Source organism: Leguminivora glycinivorella, chromosome 20, assembly GCF_023078275.1.
Source record: "Leguminivora glycinivorella isolate SPB_JAAS2020 chromosome 20, LegGlyc_1.1, whole genome shotgun sequence".
NCBI lineage: Eukaryota > Metazoa > Arthropoda > Insecta > Lepidoptera > Tortricidae > Leguminivora > Leguminivora glycinivorella.
The window spans coordinates 13,977,705-13,983,704 of NC_062990.1; positions in this window are offsets into that span (position 1 = coordinate 13,977,705).

The window sequence follows — 6,000 nt, forward strand, 5'->3', positions numbered from 1 at the left end:
ATCGCGGACTTTTTGAAGACATTAGAGAGACATACTTTCGCCATACATTGTTTTGAAGCTCTCAGCTAGTGGGATTTTGTTTGACTCGATTAGAAAATATTGTCACATTTCAACTAATTCAAACAAAATTTAAGTATCTCTTTTTTGCCGAGCCCCCATTTATTTGCTCTTAAGGGTCACAGGAAAACCATTACCCAACTTATTTTAAATACAACGTTGATCTTTCTTTTATGCGGGGGGCTTCGCCCCCCGAGCCCCCCTTTTCGTTACTCTTAAGGGTCACAAGAAAACCCTAAACCAACTTATTTTAAATACAACGTTGATCTTTCTTTCATGCGGGGGCTTCGCCCCCGAGCCCCCTTTGTTTGCTCTTGAAGGTCACAAGAAAACGCTAACCCAACTTATTTTAAATACAACGTTGATCTTTCTTTTATGCGGGGGGCTTCGCCCCCAGAGCCCCCCTTTGTTTGCTCTTTTTCATTACGCTACGACTCCTGGAAGATGGTTAAATTAGCTTCCTTAGATTCCATTACATACATAGTTACATACACGACGACCTAATAAAAGCGTGTTAAAAACAAACAATAGAAATATACAAGAGCTTCTTAGAACAAACAGTAGCCCTCACACTAGGTCTAGCCTGTATCGTGAGGACTGGAGCTTGATCCTACGATTTACCAATTAAGTGCGGAGAATACAGGTCTGATAATTTTACAGGCACTACAGGCAGTTTTATAACAATATTTAGCACATATACTTACCCTGCTTAAACAGATTACTAAAGTTTTATATACAAAATTATTAAAACCAACATAAGTTATCTGTAGCTAAGCTATATATATTTGCTCTGTTTGTGTGTGCGAGAGAGTGTGTGTGTGTGTGTGTGTAATAACATTAAACTAGCACAAAAAATATAAATATGAATTAAAACAATAACATTAAAACTAAAGTTAAACCTATAAATAAAACTGTAATAATTGACATAAGTATTTTTGAATTTTTTATCATGCATAAAAGTCAGCGAACGATGATATTGAGCTATACATCAAAAGTGGGTACATTCACTGTATTTGGTGGTACTTGAGGCTAAATTATTTCAACTTCTGATTAGCAGAAACGTCTGCAATCGATACCGTTAGGCTTAGAATAAATTTAAAAGTGGAAAATGTCGTAATGTCGTAGATGTCGCTACGGGTCCCATTGACCTTAGTAGTGGAAAATTTCGCTGGCTTGGTTGAAGTCTTGGTGGCTCAGTTGGCAGAGCGCTGGAGTATCGATCCAGAGGCCGTGAGTTCAAGTCTCACCCAAGGCAGACATTTTCTACTTTTAAATTTATTCTAAATTATTTCAGTTCATTGAAAGCCGCATCAGCCAACAGATACAATGTTGGTTGAATGACAGTAAGCACAGATTTCGTGGTGCTCGGTCTACTGTCTTCAATCACTTGTTGTATTGTTATAAAATTATGCACCTTTGTTTTTTTTGTAATTTACCTCTAGATGTAATTTACTAGTCGTATTACAACTGGAATTTTACTGCGTGATTTGCTACGCAAAGCATATATCACTGAATAGAGGGGGGGACAAATAAAGGGGGGGCGATCTTTGTTTCAACAATTTCCATTTCCAACGATTTTCTAATCTTGCGGGAAATTAAAAAAAGAATCGCTACCTCTCATGACTTGAAGACAAACGCATCAAGTCGATTACGCAAAGCCGCCAGGTATTATAGTCGGTCCATTTGCCGAGTATTATACTCTAATCAGCAGATACTGTAAAATGAAATGAAATGAAATGAAATGAAATATTTATTTTCAAGTAGGCATATTACAATGCGCATATGAACGTCAAATAAAGCTACGCCGGCTCTAACCCTACGCCTCAGCCTCGAGAAGATTTCAGTCCCCCCTCAGTTGGGAGGGGGGTATCCACTATGGGACCGGCAAGAAACTCGGCGGGCAACTTCTTTTCAAAACATTACATCTTATAATTAACATGCATTAAATAACAACATACAATTTAACATGCAAAAGTATTCATCAAAGAATATGAACAGACTAGGTACTCTATGGAAATCAATTTCAATAAATTATATTATTGCTTAATAATACGTCGTTCTTCTTCAGAGAAAACATATCAAATTGTCATAGAAGAAAAAGATAATATGAATCTCAATATCATTAAATATGTAATTTACCTACACAACATAAAATATAAAATATTTGATGTGCTTTCTTATCTGAACTGTGTCCTCTATACATAATACAATTATTTTAATTGCTATTCGTTTTTTGTAGTTTCTGGTTCGGGCCATGCATGTTTGTCTGTCAAATAGTCCTCGACTCTGTAATAAGCCTTTAACATCAATGATTTTTTTAAGTAGTTCTTAAGAGCTGGGAGGGGTAATCTCAAAGCAGTGTCAGGTAACTTATTATAAAAATGAATGCATTGCCCAACAAATGACTTCTGTACTTTACGGACACGAAACTTCTTTATGGCAAGCTTATTTTTGTTTCTAGTGTTATAATTATGGATATCAGAATTCTTAGTGAAACAGTCTAAATTCTTAACAACATAAATTATACTATCATAAATGTATTGGGAAGCTACAGTTAAGATATTAATTTCTTTGAAGAGTTCTCTTACTGATTCACGTGTTCCTAAGTTGTAAATAGAACGAATGGCTCTCTTTTGTAATACAAAGATAGTCTGTATGTCAGCTGCTTTGCCCCAAACCAGAATACCGTATGACATTACACTGTGAAAATAACTATGATACACTAGGCGAGCTGTCTCAACATTAGTCAGTTGCCTGATTCTCCTAACGGCGTATGCGGCTGAACTTAATTTGCTTGCTAGTTTCTTTATATGAGGACTCCATTGTAGATTTTTGTCCAATGTTAAACCAAGAAACAGTGTTGTATCTACCATCTCTAAGCATTCATCATTCAAAAGTATTTTTGTATCGATTGGTTTAACATTCGGCAGAGAAAATCGAATACATTTGGTTTTCTTAGAATTAAGAAGTAAATTGTTGACAGTAAACCACTGCAGTACATCAGCTAACGTGCTATTAATTACATTGTAATCCGTAGATTTTCGGTCAACATTAAAAAGCAGTGATGTATCATCAGCAAAAAGTACTATTTCACAAAAGTTTTTCACTATACATGGCAAATCATTTATATAAACCAAAAACAGGAATGGACCTAAAATTGAGCCTTGTGGCACTCCTAATTGGACTACAGTCCCGCTAGAGCGAGTTTTGTTAACAACTACTGTTTGTGTTCTATTGCTAAGGTAAGAAGACATAAAGTTTAGGGCATTTATAGACAAACCATAGTGTTCTAATTTCAAAAGAGGGGGGAAAAGGGGGGGATTGTATGTGAACATCTTCAGTGGGCCTGGTTAACGTCACAATCGCTTACCGTCACACTACAATATCTTTTTCCCCTCACTAGCTCTGAAACACGTGTTTTGTCCTTTAATACCAGCGGGTAAAAACGCATTTTATCCACTAGTGGGTAAAGTAATTTGACCTTGAATATAGTCAAATTAACTACTTTAAAATTGATAAAAGCAGGTGAATCTAAGTAATAAAGATGATTTACTACCTGTGGAACTACTGGAAGCAGTGATAAACGCATTTTTTGCGTTGTAGTTTCCTCGCTATAGTGAGGGGAAAAGTTTTGTGTTACACTCGGGTGCAAATGTATTTTACTTCTCGTGTGTTAAAAAACTCGCAAGTTCAGGATTCTATTCTCGAACCACTCGCTTCGCTCGTGAATAACTATTCATCACACCCGCTCGTAAACGTTGTTATTACATGAATGCATTTACCGCCCTAGGGCGGTAAAGTGAATACCTGGGTGGGACCTGACCTTCCAAGACCTGTCAAAAATTACAAGATTAGTTTATATTGCGTCTCGCTCTCGCTGTTCTGAAAAATAGTATTTTCTTCTTCTAGTAACCGTTTGGTGGCGCTGTTCTTTTTCTCCATACAATATCATTTTCCGTGTTAACGCTATCGAGTTAAGAGCTAATTCCAAAACGTACTAAACTCATGGTATACGAACAGTTTTGAGTCATTGTAAACCGTATACTAACGGAATAAAGTTTATCATGAATGGAATTTCAAATATTTGCATGTGATAATGATATACCATAGATAGAAACATATATAGACCGAAGGTAAGCGGGATCTAAACAACTTTTGTCTTAAATTATGTCATCCTGTACACTCTTATAAAGTATACTATATGCCAAAAGAGAGATACATAGCTACTCTATTCGACCTTCAATCAGTACTGTGGTACATCTTTTCATTCCAACTTTGAAAATGATATGAATAACTTCTCGACACGTGGAAAACTAAGAACGCATCTCGCTGGTTTTTGCCCAGAACGTGGAGTGGGGTGGCAACGCGCATGTGACACAGTTTGAGTTGGCTACGGTGACCGCTTTATATCAGGCGGGCCGTATGCTTGTTTGCCACCGACGTAGTATAAAAAAACGTGCAATTTGTGGATTGAGCTAATTCTGAGGTCTTCTATGACATGGAGTTCTTCAAGAAGTAGGTATTTAGAGTTCTCAAAGGTCGGCAATGCATACGTGGCTACCCTGATATTGCTTGTCTATGAGCAGCGATGACTGCTTCTCACAAGGCGGCTCTTCTGCTCTTCTGCTGCCTACATCATAAAAAAATATATTTGGTCAACAACTGGCTATCAGTCATATATTGTCGTACAGGAAAAGTGGTGCCATAATGACGTCACATGCCGTCATCTAAGGGTCTCTGCAATCTATCTATATAAACGAGGTAATAGTTAATATTTAGTTTGTCGCATAAATTCATTGTAGACGGGTGTAGTTTTATTTGAACTGACTGTGTGATAATGTTACATTTTACTGTGTTGGATTGTTTTAGACGTTATTAAGACAAAGGTAGGAAAATTTAAGTTAAAATTGATTAGGTAGGTATATGAAAATATTGGTTATTAAATAATTTAACCTAATTTAACCAATGAGTTTTTCTGAACTTATGTGCGAAATGTCATTTGATATTTGCCAGTCGCTTTTCGGTGAAGGAAAACATCGTGAGGAAACCGGACTAATAAGGCCTAGTTACCCTTCGGGTTGGAAGGTCAGATGGCATTCGCTTTCGTAAAACTTAAACTATGCAAACATGCATTTATCTGGTGTTAAGTTGTTAACAAGCCCTTTCCTTAATTTTCCACCTACAAACATGGAGTACATGCATGCTTGCATAATTTAAATAGCATAATTTTGCACAAAACCAGCGTGACTCAGGGGACCGTAACCATGGCAATAGTAGACAAGAAAAACTGGATTCACCCACTTTCAAAATAGAGATGCAAGTGACAATTTTAAGTGCAAGTTGCCATCTGTGCGTAAATTATCAGTTTGACGTCACGTTAAAAGTGGCTAAAAACTAGATAATGGTCGATTGTTTTTAAACTTATTATTTTAGCACAGTCTTTTTATACGATATAAATAAGAAAATGAAAATACTAGCTTTTGCCCGCGGCTTCGCTCGCGTTAGAAAGAGACAAAAAGTAGCCTATGTCACTCTCCATCCCTTCAATTATCTCCACTTAAAACATCACGTCGATGATTCGTCGCTCCGTTTTGCCGTTAAATACGGACAAACAAACAGACACACACACTTTCCCATTTATTATTATATTAGTATGGATTTGGATATGGAGAATGGGTCTAATTTCCAGTAATCCGAATTTTCCACTAACCCGGCTCCTCCGACACTGGCGATCAAATATATGGAGATCGTTCTAATTCTAAGCTCGTGTAGGTGAACGCGTACTATGCTTGTATGAGTGACATATGACAGGTTGACTGTTCGCGTTTTTGACAGGCGGTAACTGTGAGGTAACCGAGAGGGGGTGGGCGACGCTTTCAGCGGGGAGCGGGAGTGGCCATACTGTACGATAGTACTCTTTATTATACTGTGGTGTAGTAGTAG